Source organism: Pinus tabuliformis, chromosome 7 (assembly GCF_031772625.1).
Source record: "Pinus tabuliformis cultivar Carrire ecotype Pingquan chromosome 7, CPIR1, whole genome shotgun sequence".
Lineage (NCBI taxonomy): Eukaryota > Viridiplantae > Streptophyta > Pinopsida > Pinales > Pinaceae > Pinus > Pinus tabuliformis.
In genome coordinates, this window is record NC_142293.1 from 1,447,919,716 (window position 1) to 1,447,938,177 (window position 18,462).

Below are 18,462 nucleotides of genomic sequence, written 5' to 3' on the forward strand. Positions count from 1 at the left end.
GAGATTGCAGGTACCTTGTGAGCCCCAATCAACAATTGGCTCACAAACAGTGAACAAGAACAAGTAGGATTAGAACCTCTCTAACTAGACCTCATTAATAGAATTCAATGTGTGTTGTTAGTCTAAATCTATTTTCTTGTAGGGTTAGTTAAAATATTTTCAATATTTTTTCTATAGAGTTACTTTGCTCTAGTCCCATTATGCTCCATACCCATTATTAGTTGAGTAATATGTGCCTACTAAAAATAGAGTTTGCAATATCTCAAGTCAGATTAGTTCTAATTTCTTTTATGCTCCATACCCATTATTAATTGAGAAATATGTGGCTACTGAAAATTAACAGAATTCAATGTTTGTTGTTAGTCTAAATCTATTTTCTTGCCGGGTTAGTTAAAATGTTTTCAATATTTTTCCTATGGAGTTACTCTTCTCTAGTCCCATTATGCTCCATACCCATTATTAATTAAGCAATATGTGGCTACTGAAAATTATTAATTGAGCAATATGTGGCAGCTACTAAAAATAGAGTATGCAATAACTCATGTCCAGACTAGTTCTAATGGCTATTAATTGAGCAATATGTGGCTACTGAAAGTAGAGTTTGCAATAACTCATGTTCAAACTAGTTCTAATGGCTTTTAGCCTTTTAGCCTTTGGCAATAATGCATAGTGAGTGATTGATTTCTTCCTCTGTTCTTCATCATGACCACTACCCAACTTCTGGTACGGAATCTATTTGCACAAACTTCAGATGAACATATGCATGGTCCTTGGGGTCATTAGTAAGCTTTAATTTCCTCTTTCAATGAAGGCATCTTGACGTCATAAGTAGGCTCTATTTTACCTTTCTAATGAAGGCACCTATTGCCATGAATGGTCCCAAGGGCCTATGCATATCAGTTATTGAAACATGGGATTTCTTTTGTTGTTGGTGCGCTGCTTTGTATATAAATTCACACACGAGCCACTATCAACCAGTTCTTTGCCTTATAAATTCACACGGGAGCCACTATCAACTAGTTCTTTGGCTTATTGACACCTGTAGAAGTGACTACTTGTCATTAGAAGTGACTCGTGTATGCATTAATAGTTCAAGCACCATAATTCAACACTGTCATTTTTAACTAAGGAACTCAACCCCTCTACTGAAGGGACTACCACTATGACAATCACTCACTCCCTTGTTTTTTCAATCTAAAAAAATGTGGGTTCTATTTACATTTTAGAAATTTCTTTTATTCATGAGCTAGCATCATTTTTGCCTTACAATCCTTATTTATTCCTGACATTGCTTCTCTGTTGTCGAAAATGTGAGCATCCAATTCATAATGTTTACATTTTATTCTACAAACAACTAGAAAGAAAGGTATCACAGAAAAGATAAAAAGATATCACTCAAGTTATATTGCTTAAAACTATAATAGAGAACAGTGAAACGAAAATTATATAATTTATAATAGTGAACAATTTTATTGTACAAACAACTAAAAGGAAAGATATCAGTCAAGTTATATTGCTTAAAACTATAATAGAGAACAATGAAACTAAAATTATATAATTTATAATAGTGAATAATAAAACTAAAATTTAAATTCTTGTTTATTTTTAATAAAAAATATTTACAAATACATAAAGAAGCTCATGATCTAATGTAGGTTTCTTACTCTAACCAAACTTCACAAGGAAATAAGGAGCTCGTAACCTTATATAGGTTTCTTACTTCAACCAAACTCCTTTGTCACCAATAAATACTGAAACGGGGTTAAGGATGGTGTTGTTGCACTGGCTTTGCGAGGAGGGGCAGGATCACAATCAAGAATTGGGGCATTTCCCTAAGGAGCTCATAACCTTATATAGGTTTCTTACTTCAACCAAACTCCTTTGTCACCAATAAATACTTAAATGGGGTTAAGGATGGTGGTGTTGCACTGGCTTTGCGAGGAGGGACAAGATCACAATCAAGAATTGGGGCATTGCCCTTCACCTCGTTGTTGATATGCCAATTTCACTAACCCCTATAGACTATAGACCGTGAGGACACCATGACCATTGGTACTACTTCATGTTGTGGTATGCACACTTATGTGTTTTGGCTAGTTGAGTAGATCATGCATAGATTTTATTGAATAAAATCAATGTGAGTTTTACTATGTTAACTAAATATAATAATGTAACATGTTCAATTAGGATATATAGAACTAGTGTATTGTATTTTCTAATTAGATCATTAAACTAGAAAATTAAACAAGAGAAGTTGTGAATCAGTCAGTTAGTCTCTCCCTTTAAGAAAAAAAAAAGTGAAGTTCCTCACTCAGTAAGTCTTTCCCTTTAAGAAAAAAAATTGGAATTAGGAATGAAGAAGTGAAAAGTGTTTTTTGCTGTCAAAATATAGTAAGATAATGATTTGTTAGTAAATTGAATTATGTTATGTTTTCTTGTATGAAAAAACAATTTTTTTTTAAATAATTTAAAAAATAAATAAATAAAATAAATTGTTAAATCTACCATGTACAATTTATGGATTTCAAATATTGGTGTACAGACTTTTGTTCCAAAATTTCTTATAATAACCAAATAACTCAAATAATTTAGTACATAAATTGATATTAAACAACCAAATTACTCAATAAACTTAGTACATGAACAAATATACTTTGCAATATACAAATTATTAAATTGCAAGTGTGATGTATTTATTTTGAGTTCTATGTTTTAAAACATTGTTTAAAACCTAAAACTAAAAGAATGTTATTAGATCTAATGGATCTATTGTTACATACCTGGATTGTTCCAAGTAAACGAGAGATGCAAGCAAATTTATATTTTGTTGTGATCAAAAGATTTAGCAAAGTGTATACCATGCTTTTATTAGAGAGGCAGCAAAGCATAAATTATGTTATGATCATAACAATATGCTTTTGCGACATTGGTTTCACATTGTTCAATAGGTAAATTAGTCTAGATATGATCTATTATTCTTTTTTTATCATGGACATAATCCAGTTGCTATTTCTTGTAACTTTTCTATTTCCAATAATCTTCCAGAGTTCTACTACAAGGTATTTCTAATTGAATATCAATGTTGAAATCACTATTAACTAAGAAAACACAATCAACATGTGTAGTATATGACTTTGCTTTTCTAATCATTTATATTATTGTAGATACTTATTCAAATGGTCCTACATAAATGTTGATTAAGAAAATTGGTTGTTGAAAGTAAATTTCAATTAATGTGAGTTCAATTTTGTTGTCACAAAATGCTTTTGTTGCCACAAAATGTTTTCCCTTCTTAAGAAGGAAGTCCTTAGAAGAACTGACTAACCAAGATATTCTATATGTTGCCATCAAATCCTGTCTTTTCGAGCAGCTTCGACACTGTCTCTTTCACCGCGAGAACTACGGACTCTATGCATGCAATTTGACTTTCAACAAGGGTTTATTTTGAGAATCCATCGCCAAAAAAACACTTGATAGACTTCAAGAGATCCAAAAAGTAACCATTAAATCCTCAAAATTAGTCTTAGATGAACGAGCCCGCTTCCCTCTTCCAGGCTCCTACAGTTATTTCATTTACTTACTTCTTCCTATTAGGCACATCCAAACGGGAAACTCCCAACCGTGATCGAATATGAAAGTAAGAAACTCAAGGATGGACCCCCTTTCATCATTAATAAAGGTTCCTTGATCAAGGAACCTTGTTGTAATAGTTAAGTTTGTGGAAAGGGTAATTCGAGAACAGGTGGAAAAGAATACCCATGAGCATAGAATAGTTGTTGAAAGATTGATTAATCAGGCCTGAAATAGAGTAATTAACCTTACCCTTACACTGATCTATAAGGGTATGTTTAGATAGAATTCGCGGAACCCAACAACCGGCAGACCTAAAGAAAGAACAGACTCATTGAGGAAATGTCCATCGCAAGATGCCATGTGTGGAATTTGTTATGAAATTTTTGAATGATATAAATTGTTTATTTTTTTATGGAATGTGAAATTTAGTTTCTTGAAAAGATATGATCATAACGTCCATCAATTCTGTGGCATGGATGAAGTCACTAATATGTGCATGTAAATTATGTATTTAAGGTTGCAATTGGTAAAGCATTTGTGTTTTCAGATATGTTTTTTGAAAATCCTAGTTTCCATGGAGAAATTTTTTTAGTTGTGTCATATCATTTAATATCTTCTTCTTTATATGAAATTTTTGGAGTGCTTAGGGTACTACATTTTCAATCGATTATAATAATTAAATGATTTTAATATTTGATAATGCAACATGCTAGCCCGTGTTTTGTAAAACTTAGTGCAATATATGTTAGCCCATGTTTTGTCGCACGTTGGGTCAAATGCAAGAACATCCGATGTTAGTTTTTTTGTTTGGTATATTGTTCATGCACAAGTTAATTTTATTAGAAATTATTTTGGTATTGTGATTTGTAACTTGTGAGACATTACTAATGGTTTTGCAATTCAAAAGATTGGTGTCCCGGTTGGCAAGATATTTATTTCATCTAGCTCACTGAATTTGTTTATTTGGCGTTTCCCAATTTTTTGTCTGAAAATTATATCCAAACAATGTCAGTTCCATTTTTATTATAAGAGTACATCCTAAAATTCCTTTAGCATCTTTGAATAATCCCTCATTAGTGTTATAGTTTCTTGCATATAGCTCGACTAACATGTTTTGTTTGACTATAACTGTTGGCAATGTCACTGTCTTCCCACATGCAAAACATTAGATCCAACAATATCATACTCATCAACAACACTGAGTGTTATTTATTGATCATATGCTAGTAAAATATTTTTGTATTATGATTATGGACATCCTTGTTTCGATAGAAAACTAATGGGAAAAGTGAACTTAAAGGTTGGGGTCTATGGAACTTGTCATCTCTGTATGCATGGACAGAACATATGGTGGGTGTACATACAAGCTTCAAACAACATTCACCTAGTTTCGGAACACTTGATATCTTTATCAATTTTCATATTTAATATCATCCTACTAACACATAAACGAACAATGGGAACACATAGATGAATAATGGGTCTTTTTGACTTGTTGTATGTGATTGATAACACTGTAGTTTATCTTTCCAAAAGTAATATGGAATTGTGTTTTTGTTGATTCTTGGGATTTCAAATATAAGAGAGTCTCTTGTAAGTTTTTCCCGATAGAAATATCTGGAGAAAAACATGTCAATGTTACCAAAATATGAATTTGGTGTGTGTAGGACTTGACGGAGTCACTTATCAATCTAGTAGAATGTTGTTGCACCAACAAGTGACACCTCTTATCAATATAGTAAAATGTTGTTGCACCAACAAGTGATGCCTCCTCTATAAGAAGTACACAAAGTTGTTGGAAATTCTTTGATAATGTATCTAATCTTTCATTGTTTAGTGAAGGACAATCTGTCTTGTTAAATGACATATAAAAGACATAATGCAATGTGACACCTACTGCATTGAATGCATATTTTCCTCGATATGTAGTGATCATTCTTTTTAGTTGTGATTCATCATAAGGAAATGTATCAATACGTACGCATACTAAGGACTGGAAATTTTCCATAGCCTTTAATGTTATTCATATTCCTACACCTCTTCTTAAGACAAATGGATCCAATCTATCCTATACAGTTTTCTTGTTAACACATCAATTACTAATTTTTCTTGTTCCGTGTTTAATTGTTGTATGATGTTATAGTATTTTATGTTTTCCAGTATATGTGGTTGTTTGAAAATTTCATATGGTCTTGTAGATTGTAGATTGGTGTCCCAGTTGGCAAGATATTTATTTCATCTAGCTCACTGAATTTGTTTATTTGGCGTTTCCCAATTTTTTGTCTGAAAATTATATCCAAACAATGTGAGTTCCATTTTTATTATAAGAGTACATCCTAAAATTCCTTAAGCATCTTTGAATAATCCCTCATTAGTGTTATAGTTTCTTGCATATAGCTCAACTAACATGTTTTGTTTGACTATAATTGTTGGCAATGTCACTGTCTTCCCGCATGCAAAACATTTGATCCAACAATATCATACTCATCAACAACACTGAGTGTTATTTATTGATCATATGCTAGAAAAAATATTTTTTTATTATGATTATGGACATCCTTGTTTCGATAGAAAACTAATGGGAAAAGTGAACTTAAAGGTTGGGGTCTATGGAACTTGTCATCTCTATATGCATGGACAGAACAGATGGTGGGTGTACATACAAGCTTCAGACAACATTCACCTAGTTTCGGAACACTTGATATCTTTATCAATTTTCATATTTAATATCATCCTACTAACACATAAATGAACAATGGGAACACATAGATGAATAATGGGTCTTTTTGACTTGTTGTATGTGATTGATAACACTGTATTTTATCTTTCCAAAAGTAATATGGAATTGTGTTTTTGTTGATTCTTGGGCTTTCAAATATAAGACAGTCTCTTGCAAGATTTTCCTGATAGAAATATCTGGAGAAAAACATGTCAATGTTACCAAACTATGAATTTGGTGTGTGTAGGACTTGACGAAGTCACTTATCAATCTAGTAGAATGTTGTTGCACCAACAAGTGACACCTCTTATCAATATAGTAAAATGTTGTTGCACCAACAAGTGATGCCTCCTCTATAAGAAGTACACAAAGTTGTTGGAAATTCTTTGATAATGTATCTAATCTTTCATTGTTTAGTGAAGGACAATCTGTCTTGCTAAATGGCATATAAAAGACATAATGCAATGTGACACCACCTGCATTGAATGCATATTTTCCTCGATATGTAGTGATCATTCTTTTTAGTTGTGATTCATCATAAGGCAATGTATCAATACGTACGCGTACTAAGGACTGGAAATTTTCCATAGCCTTTAATGTTATTCCTATTCCTACACCTCTTGTTAAGACAAATGGATCCAATCTATCCTATAGAGTTTTCTTGTTAACACATCAATTACTAATTTTTCTTGTTCCGTGTTTAATTGTTTTATGATGTTATAGTATTTTATGTTTTCCAGTATATGTGGTTGTTTGAAAATTTCATATGGTCTTGTAGATTGTAGATTAGAATTCTTTATATGTTGAAAATGTTGTAAAGCAATTTGGAAGTCATAGTTTATATATTTTTCATTCTTGAATTTTATCAAATCTTGTATTCTTTGTTTCATTTGGTTTGAGATTATCTATGTTAAATAATTATCTTGTACTCTTTGTTTCATTTAGTTTTAGACTATCTAAGTTAAATAATTGCTCAGTTTGTGTATATTGCATTGATTGCATCGTCAATGTCACCCCATGTATGTGTTGTAATAAACCTAATTTTTTATTAATTTTTTTAATTGTTTTTTCCAATACAATATACACATATTCCCAAGTTGGGTGATGTTGCTTGATCATAGCCTCATTGACTCAATACAGATAGTATAACATTAATTGTTCTCTTCAATAATTTTCAATGTCATTGTATTTGTTAAACTTCACGTATGGAATGTCATATGGCCTATTTTCTTTTCTATGTTTTGGTAATTATTTGTATAACTAGATGCAAATTATGCTAAACATATAGCATAAATACCTACAGGTTGTGGAATATAATAGTAGATGATTAATGGGAACATTATGTCTTCAAAGTCATATGGTTCCTTTTGAAAGTCGTTTTTTGGTTTAAGAACAAATGTTTGTTCCTTCATAGGAGATTATTTTTGTGTTTGTTCTTAAATGTTGATGTAAGTGTTTTGTATTCTTTTGTTATGTAAGAATTGTAGTACCATTTAAAGTTGCATATGAATCAGGTATAAATTGTGATTCAATGTTTTCAATCCAAATGGTTGGAATGTGTCGTGCAATGCTATTTGTCTAGGCGTTAGTTGGCTTTCTTTGGAATAATTAATTTTTGTGATTAAGTGTACATTAGATAGCATGTATGTATTCATCATGTGTTAATTTACAAAATTTTCGATGCCAATTTTTGTTTTTACCATAGATTGGTACATATCTTATCCATAATAAGCCATGTTCATGCGCAGTTCCTCTATTTTGGAATTTTTTCACATAGGAATAGTCATTGATTTCTCCATAGTAATTTTGATATGCGATTTTAATTGACATAGTGCATCTATCATATATCTATAGCAATGTGCATAAGTTATAGGATAATTTCTTATTAATAAGTGGGGTTCATTTTCTTCTAATTCATTTTCACTTGGACTTGTAGTGTTTTCCCTTGTATGCCTTAATGCACTCATAAGAGGCTCTCAAAGATGCTTTATGCTACTAAAGGAAAGAAATAAAGTAAGTGGGTCTAGATGCCAAATCATTGCATATATATATTTTTTACGCATTTGTTGATGGTAGTTTGGTGAAGTTTGAGCTATTTTGTTATGATTTTAACCTGCAAGACGATACAAGAATACAAAATATGTGCAGAAATATACCCAGAACATAGAACAATGAGAAATAACAGCAGGTATTTTATTATTCAGAAAGCAATGTTCACTTGCCTCTTCAAGGGGGCAACCTCCAATAGAGCAGAGCTCGATTGCAAAATAAGACACAATGCTCCTCACAGGGAGTCTCTATCCTTCATATATGACTCATACATGCAATACCATGGAGAAATACCATGGTTCTTATTAATACCATATATCTAATACCATGGCCCATTTGCAACTAACTATGGTCCCGTCATTAAATGTGGGTTAACCACTTACAATTATTAATATGGGCTTTATTGACTCTTTACTTAACTATAACTATGACTCGATCCTACTACATAAATAAAGGGGTTAAGGTGGGACCCTAACATGCCCTACCCCTTAAGAATAGCCTTGTCCTCAAGGATGAAGCTACGAAAACTACTAAAGAATAGTGGCTGGTTCCCAGGTTGCATCTTCCGGAGAGGTGTCTTTCCACTTGACGAGGACTTCCTTGATCATGTGGCAACACAGGTGTCGTTCTCGTGTGTCGAGGACCTATTCAGGTTGGAGCCAGATTGACCCTTCTTCATCCAATTCAGGTAGACTGGTCTGAATTCTGCAATTGTTCCCAATCACTTTCTTGAGGCATGAGACATGGAAAACTGGATGGATTTTTGCAGTGGGTGGCAAAGCTAGCTTGTAGGCCACTTCTCCAATGTGCTGAAGTACTTAATACGGTTCGTAGAATTTTGAATATAGTTTGTGACAACCCTTGTCTTTGAGTGATGTTTGCTTATATGGTTGCAGCCTCAAAAATACCTTATCCCCTTCTTGAAATTAGCGTTCTGAGCGATGTTGATCTTCCTATTGTTTCATGTGGTTTTGAGCTTGATGAAGATTCTCTCTAAGATGGGCGAGCATGGTTGCGCGGTTCTGTAGGAGTTGATCCACTGCTTGTACGTTTGAGCATCCCTTGATATAAGAAGTAGGGGAAGGAGAGAGTTGACCATAAACTGCTTCATAGGGAGTCACTTTTATGGTGGCATGATAGTTGGTGTTATACCACCATTCAGCTAGAGGTAACCACTATACCCAAATATGTTGCTTTTCTGAAGTGAAACACCTAAGATAGGTTTCCAGACATTTGTTGACTGCTTCAGTTTGACCATCCATTTGTGGATGATAGGAAGTACTGAGTTTTAGTTGGGTACCTTGTAGCTTGAAGAGTTACTGCCAAAAATTACTGGTGAAGATCGGGTCATGATCAGACACAATAGAATTGGGCATGCCATGCAATTTGAAGATCTGATCCATGAAAGATTAAGCGACCAAAGTCGGTGTAAAAGGGTGGGGTAGGGCGCAAAAATGAGCATACTTAGAAAATCGGTCCACAACCACCATAATAACTGACTTGTTTCCTGACTTTGGAAGACCTGTAATGAAATCCATAGAAACCTTCGTCCATATTGATGCCGGGATGGGCAATGGTTGTAGTGTGCCTGGTGCTTTGACTGTCTCCCCTTTGTGGCGCTGACAGACATTGCATTCCGCTACAAAAGTAAGAATGTCCTTTTTCAGGCATGTCCAAAAAAATGATCTTCTAGTGCGAGCATACATCTTTTGAAAGCCTGAATGTCATGCAGTGGGGGATGAGTGCAACTGCGCCAAAATGCGGCTTTTGAGGGTGGATTTTGGTGATATTACGAATCTATCCTTGTAGCGAAGAATCTTATCCTTCCACGAGTATCCCTTGGTGGAATTTGGATCCACTTGCAATTGAGTAATGAGTTGGGAGAGCTAGGGATGTGAAAACCATTCCCTGTGAGCTTCTTCAATCCATTCTGGAATGGGAAGGGAAATTGTGAGCAAAGTACTTTCCTCCTCAAATTGGCGAGATAATGTATCTGCTACAATATTTTCACGCCCTTTCTTGTAAATGATCTCATAATCATATCCCAGCATTTTGGCGAGCAATTTATTTTGTTGTGGTGAGGATAGGCGTTGCTCCAAAAAATATTTAAGATTGTGATGGTCTATGCGGATTTGGAAACGTCGCCCCAATAAGTAAGGTCACCAGGTATCTACTGCATGTAAGATGGCCATCATTTCCTTCTCATAGGTAGATTGTCCCACATTCTTCCCACTTATTTGTTGGCTTGTGAAGGCCAAGGGTTGACCTTCCTACATTAAGACCGCCCCAATACCTGTACCTGAAGCATCACATTCAATGACAAAAGATTTGGTGAAGTTGGGTAGTGCTAAGATTGGAGTGGAACACATGGAATTTTTGAGAGCTGTAAAGGCCTTTTGTGCTTCATCATTCCAGAGGAATGAATTTTTCTTGAGGAGTTGAGTGAGGGGTTTTGCAATGCGACCATAATTGCAGACAAATTTGTGATAGTAGCCCGTGAGACCCAAAAATCCTCTCAGGCTCTTCAAGGTCTTAGGTTGAGGCCAATCTTGCATTGCCTGGATCTTTTTGGGGTCCACCCTGACACCTTCACACCCCACAATGTGGCCCAAATGCTCAACTTCTTCCATGACAAAAGAACACTTGGAAATCTTAACAAATAATTTATGCTTGCGGAGCAGTTACAAGAGCAGATCTACATGCTGAACATGTGCAACCCAAGTGCAACTGTAGATGAGAATGCCATCGAAGAAAACAAGGACGAATTTTCTGAGATATGGTTTGAGGAGGTGGTTCATAAGGCTCTGAAAAGTAGATGAGGCATTACAAAGACCGAATGGCATGACCAGGAACTCATAATGGCCTTCATGAGTTCTGAAAGCAGTCTTTGGAATGTCGACTTCTTTCATGCGAATTTGGTGGTAGCCTAAGCGAAGATCCAGCTTAGTGAAGAATTGAGCCCCATTTAGTTCATCCAGCAAATCATCAACAATCGGGATAGGAAATTTATCTTTGACTGTCAACTTATTGAGGGCCCTAAAGTCTAGACACATACACCATTCCTGATCTTTCTTGAGCACCATGACCACCGTTGATGAATAAGGACTAATGTTGGGACAAATGACTCCTGCTTCCAAAATTTCCTTGATTATTTTTTTTAATTTCATTCTTTTGGGCAAACGGATATCTATATGGGCGCACATTTGGTGGTTGGTCCCTGGGGACCAAAGTGATGCTATGATCATGTTCCCCTCTCGAGGGTGGAAGCTCGTGAGGCTTGTCAAAGACTGGCATAATGTTTTTTAAAATCTGTTGCATCTCAGGATGAATTGGAAGAGAATTGGGTTCGACAGCCTGAATGGCATTAAATTGAGCTATAGCTCCATGATGGCCCTTTTTTAACAATTTGTCCATCCTATGTGAGCTGATGATAGAGGGAGCTCCCGCCTGGAGTCCGCAGAGGGTATCTGTGGAGTTGTTCTGCTTAAATCTCATATATAACTCCTAGAAATCCATTGTGATTAGCTCAAGTGTGCGAAGCCATTCAGCACCGAGGACAATGTCGCATCCTCCAATGTGTATGGCAAACACTTGGGTCTTCATTGTTAATCCCCCATTTGAAGTTTGAAATTTTCACAGCGACCTTCACATTTCGTTGTTCCCCCATCCGCAATTTGGACTTGGAAGTTAGAAATTGCTCGTACAAAACAATGCACTGCTTCCGCGACTCTTTGATGGATAAAATTATGTGTACTTCCACTATCAATCAAGACTACTACTAGGCGGTGCTTAATAAAACCTCTGATTTGAGAGTTTGAGGTGAATAAATCCCTGCCAAAGCATGCAGTGAAATAATTGGTTCGTTAGGGACATTGCCCTTCTGGTTGTCCTCTTCATCCTCCTCAGGTTCCTCAAGTGGTGGGGCTTCCTCCGATGAGCTGTAATCAGTAGCATCAATTTGAAAGAATTTGGGCTCCTTGCATTTATGACCTGGGGAGTATTTTTCATCATAGTAGTAACATAATCCCTGCTTTCTTCTTTCTACCATTTCTACAGGTGACACCTTTTGAACCTTAAGTGTTTGAGTAGTGCTGTGAGCCTGTGGGGGCTAACCCTTGGTGGTGAAATTTGGGCGATTGGACTGGGTCGCTAATGCACATTCAACTTTACGAGCTACCTTGCAAGCCTCCGACCATGTGGGAGGGTGGTGCAGTCGGACGTGAGCTTGTATGGCCTCTTTAAGTCCACTGATAAAACATTTTATGTAGAACGCATCTTAGAGACCCATAGTGCATAAAGCTAAGGCTTCAAAGGTTGTAATATATTCGTCCATTGTGCCAGTCTGTCAGAGCTTAGTGAGACGACCCAAAAAAGCAGAGTCATGGTCAAAGCACTCTATAAGATCTTTTTTGAAGATGTCCTAAGTCACGGGCCTTCCATTGCAACGTTGATGCCATTGCCACCATTGCCATCTTTCATTGTCCAAGTACATGCTCCCCACCATATGCTAAGTCTAATTATCTAAGATGTAATTTAGATTGAAATACTGCTCCATTTGTGCTACCCATGCTGTCGGGTGATAACCATCAAATTTATGGATATCCAGGTTGGGTGGTCGCAGACGAGATTGTTGGTGGGTGCCCCAGAGGTGAAGAGAGTGGCTAGACTCACCCTTACTGTGTTCATTGCCAATATACGCCTCTTCACGGGCTTCCGCCTTACCCTTAGAGAGTGCATTAGTTATTGTCGTCAGCTGATCTTGGAGGTCTTTCAAGGATTGTTCAAGTTTGTTGATCTTCTCATTGGCCATAACTTGAGCTCTAAATTCTACCATGCACCGATCCGATGTACTGGAAATTTGGTACCGCCTGAATTTTTTTGGCACTAACAATTGAATGGTACCACCTTGCTCAGCTCGTCATCCTGATTCTTATGGGCTAGATCACCAATAAGCGCCCCGGTTTTTTTTTTTTTTTTAGTGAAAACTCCTCACGGAGTTTTACTCCTTGCTTATGAATACTGCAATAGCCGAATCCCCAAAATGTCAATTCTACCAAAAGTCCTGCGAAAATCACACCCCAGTATAGGAACCCACACAACTACTTAGATCTAGATGGCGGATCTGGTGGATCTGAGAGATTTGAATGGTTGATCAGATAGATCTTAGTGGTGGAACAGATTTCTGCTGCAGATCTAATGGATCTAATAGATCTGAATGGTTGTTCTGTTAAATCTGAGCTGCGGGACTAATTTCTGCTGCTACTGCAAACCCCACTTGCGAGATTTGATCTGGCAGAGATTATGCGTAATCCAGAGATAGAAAAGGGAACTATGGTATTGAGGTGTGTCAGGTGCTACAGATCGCAATATACATAAGGGTCTGACAGTAGTACTCGACCCAATTTTTCGGGGCACTAACCAAGGAGGATCAACCGTACCCTTAGCCGTACAACTCGACTACCCTATCGTACGGGCAAGTAATCTCTCCGAATGTTGTTCTCGGTGTATTGTAGCAACAAGATGAGCGACGTTTTATCTATGGTGAGGTTTCAAGGGAGCTAGGGGCTTCCGATGTACTAGAGGGTACTTGGAATACAGTCCGTGCGTGGTTCTGTCTAATGCGCTACTACTCGAAGGGGTACCCACAAGGGTTACAAGGGAGTCCAACAAGCGTGACCACCTCTTGTATTTCCTGCGTGCATGCCTCCCCAAATCTGCAGGTTTATGCACTCAACGACAGATCCCATGGTTTAAAGACGCCGGAACACGTCTCTAGCCAAAAAAAAAATTGCTAAAAAATGGAGATCCCACTGGCCCTGGAAAGCGCTTTGATACCACTTGTTATTCTCTTAACCTACAAGATGATACAAGAATACCAAATATGCGCAGAAATATACCCAGAACATAGAACAGTGAGAAACAACAACAAGTATTTTATTATTCAGAAAGCAATGTTCACTTGCCTCTTCGAGGGGGAAACCTCCAATAGAGCAGAGCTCGATTACCAAATAAGACACGATGCTTCTTGCAGGGAGTCTCTATCATTTATATATGACTCATACATGCAATACCATGGAGAAATACCATGGTTCTTATTAATACCATCTATCTAATACCATAGCCCATTTGCAACTAACTGTGGTCGTGTCATTAAATGCTGGTTAACCACTTACAATTATTAATATGGGCTTTATTGACTCTTTACTTAACTATAACTATGACTCGATCCTACTACATAAATAAGGGGGTTAGTGTGGGACCCTAACATATTTTCAAGTCCATGTACCAAATGTCAAATTTTATAATGTGATCCAAATCTGGCTTTCATCTGACATCTTTTACAAGCAATTTTCTTCATTTCCACTGATGTTTTCTAATTCTAATCCACATAGCATTCAATACCTGGTTTATGATAATGTGAATCACTTTATAAAACATGTTATTTGTATGGTAAGTGAAGTCATGATTTTTATGCAGGACTTTCCATTCACAGATCTTTTTATGTGTAAATATTTCAACATATCGCTTTGGCATTTGTTTCCATAGAATAATGATGGAATACTCATTTCTTCTCAGTATTTATCTTTGAAAATTTCTAATGACACATATCCGTAGTTAGTGCAATTTTAATTTGTTTATTTAGATGGCCATGGATAGTATGGAGGCTCCTTAAGGAAAAACATTTTTCTTGAAGGAGCCAATGTTTTTCTTTGCATTTGAGGACCCAAATACTCCATGATATTATTTTCATGATTTTGGTTTTCTAGAGACACAAAAATATTTTGTGATTACTTGATTCATCACTAAATAACCATAGTTCCTACTAATTCATCCCAGAGTTACAAATTAATCTTTCTTCCCCATTTCTTATTATCCTGATGTGGTTTGTTTTATTCTTTTAATGAGTGATTTTGGACCCCAAGTAGCCCAATGTTTGCTTCTCTTGGACCCCATTTAGTAACCATATGGAGATTTTAAAGATTTAAGCACAATCTAGTAATCAAATTTGGTGTTAGAAACGGGAAGATGTATCTTTACCTTTTCAGGCCCTGGTTAATTCTAAAAAGTTGGGATCATCTAGATCCACGTCTTCAACTTGTTCTAGGGTTTTATCTGACCCTTTTGACACAAAAAAGAGAATGATCAATGGTAAAGGAGGTGAGGTAATGGATTCAAGAGGAAGCATGGCAAAAGAGAAGGGGTTAATAGGAGGTGGAGGTGGGGAAGCATCTGATGAAGGAGAGGGTTTAGAGGACAAGTGAGGACCCATAGAATACTTCATTTTGACCTCAGGGGGTTGCTCAATTAGAATGAACCTCTTTCACCTCTGAATAGTTCACTTGTGAAGGGTGATGTTAAGGGTTTATGTGTTTGTTATCAACAATGGTGAAGTCATCATTATCTTAGCCTGAAGATGGGGTTATATTCTCCTTTCAAGCTAACATAGGACAATTGGAGTATAAATTTCCATATTCATGGCACCACTCGTAATGGAAGGGAATATGCTCATAATCAAGAGTCTATATCCATAATTCTTATTGGTAAATAAATCTTAACTGAATGAAAGAAATAAGGTCCATTCTCAAAAACCTAGTTACGTTCCTCTGAACTAGTAAAGACCATAATAAAGAAACCCTTAGCCCCAAATTCTAGTTTGATTTCACCTTTACGTTTGCATTTATTTTGAACCCATTAGGATACAGATTTTTCTAATGGCTAGATGCCTAGAAATTTTCCAATGAGCACATGATCCTTCATATACTATATATAATCTTTGATGTGATTTGAGCAAACCTCAAATTTGGGGTTTATTGTTGCTTTTAGAAAGCAACTTCCTGGTCACCATTTACTAGAGTGAGTAGCATTATGGTGAGGGTTTCACTATTTTCAATTAGGGCTTGGGCCAGATGAATTGGGAATGGAAGCCAATTACCGATTGAGATTGTTGCCTCCTAAGACAATCATACTGTATGAGGAAGTGTTGCTCCTTCCTTGGAATTTTCCATAGAACGAGTGGTAGGGAAGGGAACCAAGACCACAATAAATAGGATTTGAAGTTGGAATCAAATATTATTCAAAACTCATATATTCTTTGAAATAAATAATGTTACATGCAAAAACAAAGAATTATTAATTAGTGAATTAAGAAATGGTTAGAAAATAGGAAAATACATCTCACAATAATGCATTGAGAACATTTTTCGATAATATTGAAATTGTAAAATTTCTACTTCAATATTTGGTAGTGATCTAAATTTCATAAATACTTTATAAAATATCATTTAATGTAAATGGATATCGGAATTAAGGAAATGTTAAAGACAACTATTACTACTCAACGTTCTCCCATAAAAAAATACTTAGCATAATTTCGTGGTCATATGCAATAGAGTCAAAGGAAATTTATGTTTTCAATACAATAAAAATTTATCATAGTTATAAAAAAGGAAAACTCTATGAAAATGCATAAGGAAAAGGTCACAAGATATTCATCATAATCATGTGGAAAGGGATCACAAGACACCCTATAAAAAACCAATAACTTGTAATATGAACTGGTCACATTATAGAAGCCTAAAAAACATGTGTTGTGAATGGGAATTACTTGTAATCTAAATTGGTCACATTATAAAAGATTCAAAAACATGTAATGTGAATGGGACATAAAAAAGAAAACAAAAACAAGAAATCTCTTCTTTTAGTATGGACATTAAATTATAATAAAGTTTCTCCTAAAAATAATCATCTTAACTCAAACTCATATAATTGTTTGATAGTTATAATCTAGTATGTATTATTAATTGTTTTCAGACCTAGTAGGGACTACTAGGTCTGAAAACAATTAATAATACATACTAGATTATAACTATCAAACAATTATATGAGTTTGAGTTAAGCCAACAACGTAGAAACTCTCTCAAATTAAAATAATTATACTACACCCTTTAAAATTTAATGAATTATTAAAATTGATTCAATACGAAAAAAATATAATTTAAGTAATTGAAACAAATGTAACATCACTGTGTTAGGGAAGAAGTTGAATATTTGCTTTTGTTTAACTTCAATAACAAATTTTTTCTCTTTGAATATCTATACAATTAAAATTAATTAAATCATAATTGAAGAAAAAAAATTCAATTAATATACAATGAAAATAAATTCATTGTGTATTGCCTCCAGACTAGAGAATCCAGTTGAATCCATATTTTGCAAATCGTCTCACTACATAGGTTTTTATATTTTCAATGGTTTTACCTTTCCTTTGGATTTGATAATGATGTATTATGATAAATAACAAAAACTATGTCCATTGTCCAAAATACATCAGAATAACCATTGGCCATTCTTGAAGTCATAACTTCTTCTCATGGATATTCAAATATTGTTGGATCATCCCATTTCACAAGTTATATTTTAAATCCAAAAATTCCATAACTTAACTTATCAGTTGACGCATTGCCAATGGTGATTATTTGCATTTTCTACCCGATTTTATGTCCATTGTACATTTAGATATCCAACACTTATAGAGTAAGTTGAATGTGCTCTATACCATACCCCTTTGATACATAAAATCTTAACTTCATGATACTCATATAATAGAATATATAATTAAAATATCCCTTAGATACATAAAATCTAAACTCCAAGATACTCATTGAATACAAAAGAATATACAATTAAAATAAATATATTAACATTTTTAATATTGTAATCACATTTGATAAACCATTTTAAAACTCATATATAACATAACTCACTCTGCTTTGTAATGAGTTAAGTTATATACATTTAAGAACCGTCTACGATTTAAATCTAATTAAAAACCAAAAGTAAATAATTAAAAGTTCAAAACTAATTAAAAACCAAAAATAAATAATTTAAAAAAATATAACAATAATTAAAAATTAAAAACCCAAAATAGATAATTAATAAAGATAAAGATACAATGCCCTTTTATATAGATCATACAATGCCCTTATTTATGTAGATCATTTTCTATGTTATAAAATATTCCTTATTTGTTGTATAGGGAAATTAATAACTATAATATATCATCAGTAGCACTCTAATAGATTGTATATCTTAATATAGATAATTTTCTATGTTATAAAATA